Source organism: Schistocerca americana, chromosome 1 (assembly GCF_021461395.2).
Source record: "Schistocerca americana isolate TAMUIC-IGC-003095 chromosome 1, iqSchAmer2.1, whole genome shotgun sequence".
NCBI classification, from domain to species: Eukaryota; Metazoa; Arthropoda; class Insecta; order Orthoptera; family Acrididae; genus Schistocerca; species Schistocerca americana.
In genome coordinates, this window is record NC_060119.1 from 307,666,220 (window position 1) to 307,681,085 (window position 14,866).

At 44.3% G+C, this 14,866-nt stretch overlaps 1 non-coding gene across 1 annotated transcript; it reads right to left on the reverse strand.

Annotated features, from left to right (window-relative positions):
- Positions 1 to 284: 284 nt before the first annotated feature.
- Trnat-ugu lies at positions 285 to 359 on the reverse strand. The gene has a single exon. It is a non-coding gene; the product is annotated as a tRNA-Thr (tRNA).
- Between the last annotated feature and the right edge of the window lie 14,507 nt (positions 360 to 14,866).

The following is a 14,866-nucleotide window of genomic DNA, read 5'->3' on the forward strand; positions in this document are numbered from 1 at the left end:
GCGTCGTTACCCGACCGATAACAAGCCTGAAAGTCAATATAATGCAGGCAGATTTTTATTCCGCCAACAGTCATCTCTTGGCTCATAAAAGATGATTTAACTCACATTTGATGTGGTCTGTACACTGAGAAAATTTTATACATATTTTTTCGCCGTAAACAACTGTAAGATTGTCATGCTTTATTTACAATATAGCAACAAAAATAAATGAAATGATAACTAAATTAAGACCCTAAGCCGTCGACAGGCGTTGATATACATCAACGGGGACAGCTGAAAAGATGTGCCCCGACTGGGACTCGAACCCAGGATCTCCTGCTTACATGGCAGACGCTCTATCCGTCTGAGCCACCGAAGGCACAAAGGATAATGCGACTGCAGGGATTTATCCCTTGCTCACTCCCCCTGAGACCTACATTTCCAAGTTAATGTCCACACACTACATTCGTACTGGCCCTACCCAATACACTCATTACTCGCGGCAGAGAATCTTACCAAGTCCCGTAAGAATTCGGGCAATGCGTGTGCATCCAGCACAAAAGAAGAAGGTTAACATTAACTGTATGTAGATGGTATCTGCTCTATCGGACATATCCCTGTTGATACACACGCATTAACCGAACTCTTACGGGACTCGGTAAGATTGTCTGCTGCGAGTAATGAATGTAATGGGCAGGGGTAGTGCGAATGTAGTGTGTGGACATTAACTTGGAAATGTAGGTCTCAGGGGGAGTGTGCAAGGGAGAAATCCCTGCAGTCGCACTATCCTCTGTGCCCTCGGTGGCTCAAATGGATAGAACGTCTGCCATGTAAGCAGGAGGTTCCGGGTTCGAGTCCCAGTCGGGGCACACATTTTCAACTGTCCCCGTTGATGTATATCAACCTCTGTCGACAGTTTAGGGTCTTGATTCAATTATCATTTCATTGAGAGCCACATGGTCACAGACGGTATCTGTCCTTTCCGACATGTTCGAAAGAGCAGATACCATCTCCGTACAAAAATAAATGTCTCAGCAACAGAAAGTGTACACACATGCGGCGATCGAACACTGAACTGCCTCCCGGTTAGGACAAAAGCATTTATGATTGTTCAGGAAAGACGGGCATGAGAGTAAGAAACTGATAGTACACTACTTTGATGTTGAAGTATTAATTGATTACTAAATGACAAAAATGGTTCAAATGGTTCTGAGCACTATGGGACTTAACTTCTGAGGTCATCAGTCCTCTAGAACATAGAACTACTTAAACGTAACTAACCTAAGGACATAACACACATCCATGCCCGAGGCAGGATTCGAACCTGCGACCGTAGCGGTCGCGCAGCTCCAGACTTTAGCGCCTAGAACCACGCGGCCACCCCAGCCGGCTACTAAATGACATTTTGAGGTTATGTGTATCTCACTGTCCGTTTGCTGTAATGAATCCGACGGCTCGTGGATGCATTTAAAACAGCTCTTTTTTTATGCAACCAGCGTTCTCTTTAGAGCGATCTTATTACCTTGAGTCCATTGCGTAGTTTCTTGTCACACTGCACACTGTATACGAATTAGAATTCACAATGGGCAATCACACATTAAAACCTAGTGAATACTGTGTCGTTACCTGGTCATTTGATAGATAGTTGTTACAGTGTAAAGATAACTTTCCTTTCGAATAACGCTCATTTAAAATTTAGTTACGAGAGAACTTGAAAAAAAAAAAAAAATTCGCTGTTGACTGTTCGACTTCACAGCTGATCAGTCAGCGCGTCTGACTATCATGCAGAGGAACTGGATCTGAATTCCGGTACTGCCAGAGATTCTTACTTGGTGGCAGGACTGCAACCGATTACACTCATCCTCCTGACGCAATATGAGCAGCTACTTAGGCCAACGAGCATCGAGTGGTTCTTTGTGTCCGACGGTGCAGCTACTTTCTTTTACGTTATTAATTACTGACTAGCACGCAAAACACTCCTGTATTTCGTGTTGAGTTTTTATCTGGGATCCAGGTTACCATTATACCCTTGTGAAAGATTGTTTGCAGCAAAGAACAACTAAGTAATTGGAGTATAAGTCACATTTCAAATCAAGTGATATCAATTACATCCTTGGAAGAAGTAATTTAGGAGAAAGTAACTAAGATTAAGCCTGCCGAAAAGTGTCGACTTATCCGGCATTTCTAAGTTAAGGAAAGAAAAGCGAAATGAAACTGTAAAGTGAAAGTTACTCAAGTTAACATAACTATGCGTGTGTACAGAACGTCCACCGAGTAACAGAGCCGCGCGGGGTAGCCTTGCGGTCTAAGGCGTCTTGTTACAGGTGTTCGCGCGACCTCCCCCCCCCCCTCCTCCCCACCGTCGGAGGTTCGAGTTCGAGTGCTCCCTCGTGAATCGGGAATGGGTGTGTCTGTTGTCCTTAGCGTATGTTAGTTAGATTAAGTAGTAGGTAAGCCTAGGGACCGATGACCTCAGCAGTTTGGTCCCATAGTTTTTACCACAAATATCCAATTTCCGAGTAACAGATCATCAATGTATAGCAAAATATTCCTGATGGGACACAACATCGCATGAAAGTTACCACTCTAAACACACGCGATGGGTTTGCCAATACTGATAATGTACATCCATCATGTGGCGACATGTCCATTATGAGAGTGTTTGCTCACGATACCATCATCCACCTGGAACTAATAAAGGCAGTGACAAGTGAAATGGTTTCACTTGTCTGCAGCAGGTGCTCCGCTGCAGGCGTAATTGGATGTACCATGTAAAAGCGGGCACAAGGCGCACAAAAGCTGAAATGAATTTGACGAGAGCGGTGCGCTGTTCGCCGCTCGTTTTGCATTTAGCGGATGCCACTAATTTTATGGGGCGCGTAAATGCCAGAGAGCGCGGTGGTGTTGCGGTACGAGGTAACATGCGCTGCCCCGCTCCGCCAGTTAGAGCTGTCTGCCATCATATCAGCTGACGTGAAAAGGACGTCCGCGTTACTGATTTCAAAGTCATATTCTAACTGTTGGCCTCGACGTTTCCGCGAATTTGTTACCCGTCTTAACGACTTTGTATGCGCAGCCTCCAACGTTGTGGTCTCATCATTCTTTTGACGTTGAAAAACAGAATGCAGTTTAGTCTTTCACATTACGTCAGCTACCCGTCAGCCTCTGTGGCTTTTCCCTCACCGTGTTAATTTCTGTACGTAGAAATTCATGCTGCCCTCACAATCGCGATTGCAGTGATATTTGTCCATGTGCTCATTTGCGCAGCCCACATGTCTTTATAATTTGCTTCTCCTCCTCCTCCTCGTCCTCCTTATTGTTCAATCTCTATTACAACGACTACTACTATTATCACTAGTACTACTATTCCCTCTTCGGGACATTCTGGCGGAAGGATTTGACTTATAATTGGTTTAAATTCCCTATCCTCCCCTGTCCATCTTCAGCAACAGGAACACGAACATCCTCAGCAAACGCTTACACAGTTGGCAGCTTAGATAAGTATTGCAGGGTTTTGCTGAAAGTATTTGGCGTAGGACTCGTTCTCTGAGGGTTCCGCACAAACTTACTTGTGGATATAGGCAGTTTATCCAACCCAGCAATAGAAAATCTTCACGATTTTTGTATGTTACCGACACTGATACTGGGAAGATGTCGGTCTCAAGAATTCCAAGACTTTCGAGAATTTTGTAATTTTAAATTTGGATTGTGACAACAAATGAGAAAAGAAATATTTTCTTCTTGTTATTAATTACAAATTACAACTCTGTAGTCTTTTTCCTTTACTTGTACCGTTAAACCTTGCTTCTTGCCAAATTTCATCGTTGTAGGCCAACGGGAAGTGCACTATAGGTTTTGATGAGTGAGTTTGCGACTTTCTAAGTATATGATACAAAAGGCGCTATCTTTTGATTGTATAGCCTTAGAAACTTCAATATTTTACACCGCAAATGGATCAACCTCCGCATACGACATAAATTTTTGCTTGAAGAGTCCACTCAACGTAAGAATCACAATTTGAAAGAGTTATGGAAGACTTAAGATCAAATAAATCAGAACCGATATTCTTCCATTAGAATTTCTAAAATCACTGGGGGAAGTGACAACAAAACGACTATTCACGTTGGTATGTAGATTGTATGAGTCAGCCAACATACCATGCGACCTTCGGAAAACCATCATCCACACGATTTCGAAGATTGCAGAGGTTGACATGCACGAGAATTATCGCAAATGGTTCAAATGGCTCTGAGCACTATGGGACTCAACTGCTGAGGTCATTAGTCCCCTAGAACTTAGAACTAGTTAAACCTAACTAACCTAAGGACATCACAAACATCCATGCCCGAGGCAGGATTCGAACCTGCGACCGTAGCGGTCTTGCGGTTCCAGACTGCAGCGCCTTTAACCGCACGGCCACTTCGGCCGGCGGAATTATCGCACAATCAGCTTAACAGATCATGCATCCAAGTAACTAACACGAATAATATACAGAAGAATGGAAAAGAAACTTGAGGATGTGTTAAATGACAATGTTTGGCTTTAGGAAAGGCAAAGGCGCCAGAGACGCAATTCTGACTTTGTGGCTGATAATGGATCACGACTGAAGAAAAATCAAGACAAATTCATAAGGTTTGTAGACTGGGGAGGAATTTGTAGACTGAAGAGCCAAAGACACTCGTATACTTTCCTAATATCGTGGAGGGCCCTCGCTAGCATGCAGACGTGTCGCAACACGACGTGGTATGGACTCGACTCATGTCTGAAGTAGTGTTATAGGAAATTGATACCATGAACCTTGCAAGGCTGACCATAAATCCGTAAGAGTACGAGGGGTTTGAGATCTCTTCTGAACAGCACGTTGGAAGGCATCCCAGATATGCTCAATAACGTTCATGTCTGGGGAGTATCGTGGCCGGCGGAAGCGTTTAAACTCAGAACAGTGTTCCTGAGGCCACTCTGTAGTAATGCTGGACGTGTGGGATGTCGCATTACGCTGTTGGAATTGCCCAAGTCTTTCGTAATGCACGATGGACATGAATGGATGCAGGTGATCAGACAGGATGCTTACATACGTGTTACCAGTCAGAGTCGTATCTAGACGTGTCATGTTTCCCTATCACTCCAACCGCACACGCCCCACACCATTACAGAGCCTCAACCAGCTTGAACAGTCCCCTGCTGATATGCAGGGCCCAATGATTCACGAGGTTGTCTCCACCAGCTTGAACAGTTCCCTGCTGATTTGCAGGGTCCCTGGATTAAAGAGGTTTTCTCCATACCTGTACACGCCCATCCACTCGATACAATTTGAAACGAGACTCGTCCGACCAGGCAACATGTTTCCAGACATCAACAGTCCAATGTCGGTTTTGACCGGCCCAGTCGGGGCGTAAAGCTTTATGTCGTGCAGTCATCAAGAGTACACTAGTGGGCCTTCGGCTCCGAAAGCCCATTTAATGATATTTCGTTGAATGGGTCGCACGCTGACACTTGTTGATGGCAAAGCATTGAAATCTGAAGCTATTTGCGTAAGAGTTCCACTTCTGTCACGGTGAAGTCGTCTGCAGTCGTCATTGGTCCCGTTCTTGGGCCTCGCTGGATAGCCGTGCGGTCTAGGGCGCCTTGTCACGCTCCCTCGTCGAATGTTCGAGTCCTCCCTCGGGCATGGGTGTGTGTGTTGTCCTTAGCGTAAGCTAGTTTAAGTTAGATTAAGTAGTGCGTAAGCCTGGGTGCGCCGGCCGGAGTGGCCCAGCGGTTCTAGGCCCTTCAGTCTGGAACCGCGCGACCGCTATGGTCGCAGGTTCGAATCCTGCCTCGGGCATGGATGTGTGTGATGTCCTTAGGTTAGTTAAATTTAAGTAGTTCTAAGTTCAAGAGGACTGATGACCTCAGATGTTAAGTCCCATAGTGCTCAGAGCCATTTGAACCATTTGATGCCTAGTTACCGATGATCACAGCAGTTTGGTCACATAGAATCTTACCACATATTTCAAAAAAATTTTCGTTCTTGCTGGAACTTTTTCCGACTGCTGCAATATCAAAGATTTGATGTTTTCCGGATTCCTGATATTCACGGTACATTCGTGATATGGTCGTACTTCCTTCCATTGTAGCAGCAGTAGCCGATCAAACAACTGCGTCAGACGCTTGTTGTCTTATATAGGCATTGCCGACCGCAACGCAGTCTTCTGCCTGTTTACCTATATCTGTATTTGAATACCCATGCCTCTACCAGTTTCTTAGGCGCTTCAGTGTACAGTCTTACAAGAACCAAGAGGGAAAAGTAAGAGTGGAAGACCAAGAACGAAGTGCTCGGATTAAAAAGGTTGAGAGACAGGAATGTAATCCTTCCCCCTCCGATTGAATCTGTGCATAGATAACGAATGAAGGAACTAATAGAAAAGTTCAAGAGCGAAATTAAAATTCAAGGCGAAAGAATATCAATGATAAGATTCGCTGATGACATTGCTATCAGAAAGTTAAGAGTGGTTACAGGATCCGTTGGATAGAATGAACAGTCTAATCAGTGCAGTATATGGATTGAGAGTGAATCGAAGAAAGACGAAAGCAGTGAGAAATAGCAGGAATGTGAACAGCGATAAATTTAACGTCAGACTAGCGCTGGCAAAAAAGTCATTCCTGGCCAGGAGAAGTCTACTAGTATCAAACATAGGCTCTTGTGCTACAAGAGGTGACCGAGAAGTGTAACCAATGGCACACCATACGATCACACCGGGTGATACGCCTGTATGGCGATGACAAATACACGCTTCCAACGTGCGTTCACCGCGATGTCGCCAAACACGGATGCGACCATCATGATGCTGTAAACAGAACCTGGATTCATCCGAAAAAATGACGTTTTGCCATTCTTGCACCCAGGTTCGTCGTTGGGTACACCATCATAAGCGCTCCTGTCTGTGATGCCGCGTCAAGGGTAACCGCAACCATGGTCTCCGAGCTGATAGTCCATGCTGCTGCAAACGTCGTCGAACTGTTCGTGCAGATGGTTGTTGTCTTGCAAACGTCCCCAGCTGTTGACTCAGGGATCGAGACGTGGCTGCACGATTCGTTACAGCCATGCGGATAAGATGCCTGTCATCTCGACTGCTAGTGATACGTGGCCGTTGGGCTCCAGCACGGCGTTCCGTATTACCCTCCTGAACCCACCGATTCCATATTCTGCTAACAGTCATTGGATCTCGACCAACGCGAGCAGCAATGTCGCAATACGATAAACCGCAATCGCGATAAGCTATAATCCGACCTTTATCAAAGTCGGAAACGTGATGGTACGCATTTCTCCTCCTTACACGAGGCATCACAACAACGTTTCACCAGGCAATGCCGGTCAACTGCTGTTTGTGTATGAGAAATCGGTTGGAAGCTTTCCTCATGTCAGCACGTTGTAGGTGTCGCCACCGACGCCAACCTTGCGTGAATGCTCTGAAAAGCTAATCATTTGCATATCACAGAATCTTCTTCCTGTCGGTTAAATTTCGCGTCTGTAGCACGTCATCTTCGTGGTGTAGCAATTTTAATGGCCAGTAGTGTAGATAAAGATACAAACATACGTTTAGCATCTGTGTAAAATTTTACCGCGAAGTTTAACAGAATAAGTTGTTCTGGAATCACTAATTTATGGTATAAAACGAAAAGAATGCTATCAACTGAGATATAAATGTTCAGTTGTAAGTTGAAATATGATACATATTAATATGAATTGGCAGTTTATAAAAATGTAAAAGACTTTTTACTATGCGTTACATTACTCAAAGAAAGAAAGTATAATGAGCCGGCCCCTGTGGCCGAGCGGTTCTAGGCGCTTCAGTCCGGAACCGCACGACTGCTATGGTCACAGATTCGAATCCTGTTTCGGGCATGGATGTGTGTGATGTCCTTCGGTTAGTCAGATTTAAGTAGTTCTAAGTTCTAGGGGCTGATGACCTTAGATGTTAAGTCCCATAGTGCTCAGAGCCATTTGAACCATTTGAAAGTAGAATGGCGGCACTCTCGGGAAACCCTACTTTTAGATTAATTGTTGCCAAAATGATTGTGTATGCCTCTTCCGTTTTCTCTGGAATGGCGGCACTCTTGGGAAACCCTACTTTTAGATTGTGTAATTGTTGCAAAAATGATTGTGTATGCCTCTTCCGTTTTCTCATGGAAAGATTGAAGTGATTAATGCGACCTTCAGTAGTGTTAGCGCAGTCACGGTACCGAGCTGGAGTAGTTTTAGAGTGGCGAAGGTGCACCGGGAATCATCCATGACTGAATCTCCCACGGCAGACACCAGTCGTATGAGTAGGTGAACATCGTGAAATCAGGATCCACGAGGGATAACATGCTGAACGCAGGTGTAGTATCTCACACTGAAGAGCTGAGACACGTTCGAGTCCTCTTTCTTGTTGAAATGGATTGCGTGAGGCCAGCTGATACAATTCAGAAGACGAAAGTTCGATGTCGACTAAAATTCCGGATTTTGTGACTTCCTCAGAAAGAATATTGACTTTTTCAGAATGTATGCTGCATTGAGCTATAGTCCATAAGGCTTCTATTGTCTATCTTTGGATTTCACACTGGATGTTCTGCCAAATCGTTGCCAAGGTGAAGGTGCTGGTTGAGAGTTCAACTTCTTATGCCTTAGAGATTGTAAAACTGGCGTAGGACCGTATAGCATGGAAGGCCTCGGAAACCTGAAGTGGGATTACATATTTTAAGGCTTCTAACACTCTTTCAGTTTCCATAGAGAAAACCAAAGTTGTTTTCGGCACTGTCGAAGATTTTTTAATATGTTTTCACTAGCTCCTTTCTTGTCTGTCTGTTAATTGTCCGGCACATATTTTGCAATTGATTTTAAATTAACTTCCCTTTTAGGCAGAGACTAGAAATTTCCAACATAATTCTTCTCTGCGTGACAGCACAATACCAACTCGTTTTCTTGTATCGTCTGTGGCGGAGAGCTTTTGTCTACCCCTGCGTATTTCCCATTTTCCTGTCCCAGTCGCAGATTATTCACGAAAATGGTGATTTAATATGTAAGAAACTATCAGCCTCGATTGAGTTAATGAAACCAACTGATAATTTCCTATATATTAGATTATCACGATTGCTGACTGGGCTGCAATGTTGGAAGTACAAAAATGGTGATTGTTGGTAATCTTTCAAATCTCTTTAATTTCTGCCCTCGTGGACTTTTCGCGAGATATACGTAGCTGGAAGCAATGTACTGTTTCACTCAGGAGAAGAGAAACTTAAATAAACCTGAAACTTACCACATGTCTCCGTTGTAATCTCATCAAAATGTTTGAAATCGATTGAAAAATTTGACACACGCAAGGATAAAAATAAGAAAAGTATTTATTTATTTACATGTGTCCAGAACGTAATATATATATATATATATATATATATACTGCCAAACTTTCAGGAAATATTCCTCACACACAAATAAAGAAAAGATGTTATGTTGACATGTGTCCGGACACGCTCAATTTCCATGTTAGAGCTCATTTTAGTTTCGTCAGTATGTATTGTACTTCCTCGATTCACCGCCAGTTGGCCCAGTTGAGGGAAGGTAATGTTGACTTCGGTGCTTGTGTTGACATGCGACTCATTGCTCTACAGTACTAGCATCAAGCACATCAGTACGTAGCATCAACAGGTTAGTGTTCATCACGAACGTGGTTTTGCAGTCAGTGCAATGTTTACAAATGCGGAGTTGGCAGATGCCCATTTGTTGTATGGATTAGCACGGGGCAACAGCCGTGGCGCGGTACGTTTGTATCGCGACAGATTTCCAGAATGAAGGTGTCCCGACAGGAAGACGTTCGAAGCAATTGATCGGCGTCTTAGGGTGCACGGAACATTCCAGCCTATGACTCGCGACTGGGGAAGACCTAGAACGACGAGGACACCTGCAGTGGACGAGGCAATTCTTCGTGCAGTTGACGATAACCCTAATGTCAGCGTCAGAGAAGTTGCTGCTGTACAAGGTAACGTTGACCACGTCACTGTATGGAGAGTGCTACGGGAGAACCAGTTGTTTCCGTACCATGTACAGCGTGTGCAGGCACTATCAGCAGCTGATTGGCCTCCACGGGTACACTTCTGCGAATGGTTCATCCAACGATGTGTCAATCCTCATTTCAGCGCAAATGTTCTCTTTACGGATGAGGCTTTATTCCAACGTGATCAAATTGTAAATTTTCACAATCAACATCTGTGGGCTGACGAGAATCCGCGCGCAATTGTGCAATCACGTCATCAATACAGATTTTCTGTGAACGTTTGGGCAGGCATTGTTGGTGATGTCTTGATTGGGCCCCATGTTCTTCCACCTACGCTCAATGGAGCACTTTATCATGATTTCATAAGGGATACTCTACCTGTGCTGCTACAACATGTGCCTTTACAAGTACGACACGACATGTGGTTCATGCACGATGGAGCTCCTGCACATTTCAGTCGAAGTGTTCGTACGCTTCTCAACAACAGATTCGGTGACCGATGGATTGGTAGAGGCGGACCAATTCCATGGCCTCCACGCTCTCCTGACCTCAACCCTCTCGACTTTCATTTATGGGGGCATTTGAAAGCTCTTGTCTACGCAACCCCGGTACCAAATGTAGAGACTCTTCGTGCTCGTATTGTGGACGGCTGTGATACAATGCGCCATTCTCCAGGGCTGCATCAGGGCATCAGGGATTCCATGCGACGGAGGGTGGATGCATGTATCCTCGCTAACGGAGGACATTTTGAACATTTCCTGTGACAAAGTGTTTAAAGTCACGCTGGTACGTTCTGTTGCTGTGAGTTTCCATTCCACGATTAATGTGATTTGAAGAGAAGTAATAAAATGAGCTCTAAAATGGAAAGTAAGCGTTTCCGGACACATGTCCACATAACTTATTTTCTTTCTTTGTGTGTGAGGAATATTTCCTGAAAGTTTGATAGCCGAACCTTTTTGTAACACCATATATATATATATATATATATATATATATATATATATATATATATATAGGATTACATGATTATACAGTATTCCACGTAGTGCCCAGAACTGCGCTGTACGGACTGCCTTATCATTGGCAACACCCAGATCTTCCGTCGGGACAGGTTCTGCCAGTTCCCTGCTGTTGAATAAGGGCTGGTGGTCTTGAGGTTCACCACACACACACTGCTCGACCTCTGAGATGCATCCACATTTCTTCACGTTTACCTTACACCGAGGTACTCAGCCTATAGCGGACCTTTCGTGTCTCGTATGGGATGTGGTGCCCTGTAGCGAGTTCTTCTTTGGGATCATCCCAAAGGGAGGGGGGTGACATGAGCTTCTCTGCAAGGCAAGAGATAAAAATTGAATCGCTGGTTTTCCACAGAGTATCGATTGAGCGTTTTGTTAGATGTTCTATGTATTGCCTTGTTTGTGATGACTTACTGTGTGTGCAGTAAAAAGAACATACTGTGTAATCATCGTATCTCTAGTTTTTATATGGGAATTACTTCTTGTGGACAAAACTAACCACAGTTTTGTAAGTGGTCTAGGGGGGAGACACATTGGTTAATAATCTGACCGTCCTCGGTCCCGCGTGCGAATCCCGCCACCTCTTGATTTTTTATTAATAATCAGCATTGGCGGCCGAAGACTTGCAGTATAAGAAGTCCCCTCATTCTGACAACGGCCTTGTCAAAGAGGGTGGATGAGCAGACAGACGTTCAGGGCGCTTTCTTGTCCTTGGAGTGGGAAACTGCCCCTAAAAGCAGAAGAATCAGCAACGAGCAACGACGAGGATGTAGAGGGCAATGGAAGCCACTGTGTTAAAGACACATAACATGTATCTGCATGAAATGTGGCCTGTAGTGGAAAAAGTATCGTCATGATCTCTCCATTGGCAAAAGATTCCGGAATAGTCCCCCATTTGGATCTCCGGGAGGTGACTGTCAAGGGGGAGGTGACCATGAGAAAAAGATTGAATAACCAACGAAAGCATGACGTTCTACGAGTCGGGACATGGAATGTTAGAAGCTTGAACGTGTTAGGAAAGCTACAAAATCTGAAAAGAGAAATGCAGAGGCTCAATCTAGATGTAGTAGGGGTCAGTGATGTGAAATGGAAAGACAAGGATATCTGGTCAGATGAGTACAGGGTAATATCAACAGTAGCAGAAAATGGTATAATTGGAGCAGTATTCGTTACGAATAGGATGGTAGGCGGAGAGTGTGTTACTGTGAACAGTTCAGTGATAGGGTCGTTCTTATCAGAATCGACAGCAAACCAACACCGACATCGGTACTTGAGGTATACATGCCGACGTCGCAAGCTGAAGATGAAGAGATAGAGAAAATATGCGAAGATATTGAAGCGGTCATACAATACGTCAAGGGAGATGAAGATCTAGTAGTCATGGGGGACTGGAATTGGTTATAGAGAAAGGAGTGGAAGAAAAGGTTACAGGAGAATATGGGCTTTGCACAAGGGATGAGAGAGGAGAAAGACTAATTGAGTTTTGCAATAAATTGCAGCTAGTAATAATGAATACTCTGTTCAAGAATCACAAGAGACGGAAGGTTAACTTGGAAAATGCTTGGTAATACGGGAAGATTCCACAGATCTGTTCAGACACTGACAATGTTGAGTGTTTATGGAAAAAGTCCAAGGCAATCGTAAAATGCGTTTTAGACAGGTACGTGCCGAGTAAAACTGTGAGGTACGGGAAAAACCCACCGTGGTTCAACAACATAGTTAGGAAACTACTGCGAAAGCAAAGAGAGCTTCACTTCAAGTGTAAACGCAGCCAAAACCTCTCAGACAAACATAAGCTAAACGATGTCAAAGTTAGCATAAGGAGGGCTATGCGTGAAGCGTTTAGTGAATTCGAAAGTGAAATTCTATGTACCGACTTGACAAAAAATCCTAGGAAGTTCTGGTCTTACGTTAAATCAGTAAGTGGCTCGAAACAGCATATCCAGACACTCCGGGATGATGATGGCTTTGAAACAGAGGATGACACGCGTAAAGCTGAAATACTAAACACCTTTTTCCAAAGCTATTTCACAGAGGAAGACCGCACTGCAGTTCCTTCTCTAAATCCTCGCACAAACGAAAACATGGCTGACATCGCAATAAGTGTCCAAGGAATAGAAAAGCAACTGGAATCACTCAACAGAGGAAAGTCCACTGGACCTGACGGGATACCAATTCGATTCAACACAGAGTACGCGAAAGGACTTGCCCCCCTTCTAACAGCCGTGCACCGCAAGTCTCTAGAGGAACGGAAGGTTCCAAATGATTTGAAAAGAGCACAGGTAGTCCCAGTCTTCAAGAAGGGTCGTCGAGCAGATGCGCAAAACTATAGACCTATATCTCTGACGTCGATCTGTTGTAGAATTTTAGAACATGTTTTTTGCTCGCGTATCATGTCGTTTTTGGAAACCCAGAATCTACTCTGTAGGAATCAACATGGATTCCGGAAAGAGCGATCGTGTGAGACCCAACTCGCTTTATTTGTTCATGAGACCCAGAAAATATTAGATACAGGCTCCCAGGTAGATGCCATTTTCCTTGACTTCCGGAAGGCGTTCGATACAGTTCCGCACTGTCGCCTGATAAACAAAGTAAGAGCCTACGGAATATCAGACCAGCTGTGTGGCTGGATTGAAGAGTTTTTAGAAAACAGAACACAGCATGTTGTTATCAATGGGGAGACGTCTACAGACGTTAAAGTAACCTCTGGCGTGCCACAGGGTAGTGTTATGGGACCATTGCTTTTCACAATACGTATAAATGACCTAGTAGATAGTGTCGGAAGTTCCATGCGGCTTTTCGCGGATGATGCTGTAGTATACAGAGAAGTTGCAGCATTAGAAAATTGTAGCGAAATGCAGGAAGATCTGCAGCGGATAGGCACTTGGTCCAGGGAGTGGCAACTGACCCTTAACATAGACAAATGTAATGTATTGCGAATACATAATTGTATGATTATATGATAGCGGAACAAACACTGGTAGCAGTTACTTCTGTAAAATATCTGGGAGTGTGCGTGCGGAACGATTTGAAGTGGAATGACCATATAAAATTAATTGTTGGTAAGGCGGGTGCCAGGTTGAGATTCGTTGGGAGAGTCCTTAGAAAACGTAGTCCATCATCAAAGGAGGTGGCTTACAAAACACTCGTTCGACCTATACTTGAGTATTGCTCATCAGTGTGGGATCCGTACCAGATCGGGTTGACGGAGGAGATAGAGAAGATCCAAAGAAGAGCGGCGCGTTTCGTCACAGGGTTATTTGGTAACAGTGATAGCGTTACGGAGATGTTTAGCAAACTCAAGTGGCAGACTCTGCAAGAGAGGCGCTCTGCATCGCGGTGTAGGTTGCTCGCCAGGTTTCGAGAGGGTGCGTTTCTGGATGAGGTATCGAATATATTGCTTCCCCCTACTTATACCTCCCGAGGAGATCACGAATGTAAAATTAGAGAGATTCGAGCGCGTACGGAGGCTTTCAGACAGTCGTTCTTTCCGCGAACCATACGCGACTGGAATAGAAAAGGGAGGTAATGACCGTGGCCGTGGCACGTTAAGTGTCCTCCGCCACACAGCGTTGGGTGGCTTGCGGAGTATAAATGTAGATGTAGATGTAGAAACTCCAAAATCACACAGAAATTTAGAGGCCGTTATTGTTAGTTCTGAAAATAGTGCTACTGGTGTAACGGAACTTAGGCAACATAGAAGTGATGTTTTTCAGTAACTGTAAAATTTTACCATGAATGAAAAGTGTGGGCTTTGTCGTAGGTTTGTGAGTAATGGCTTACGGTGTGGGATTTGTTCGAAGTATTTTCATTGGGAGAAACGCAGTGGGAAGCCAGTAAGCATTCTAGCGATTT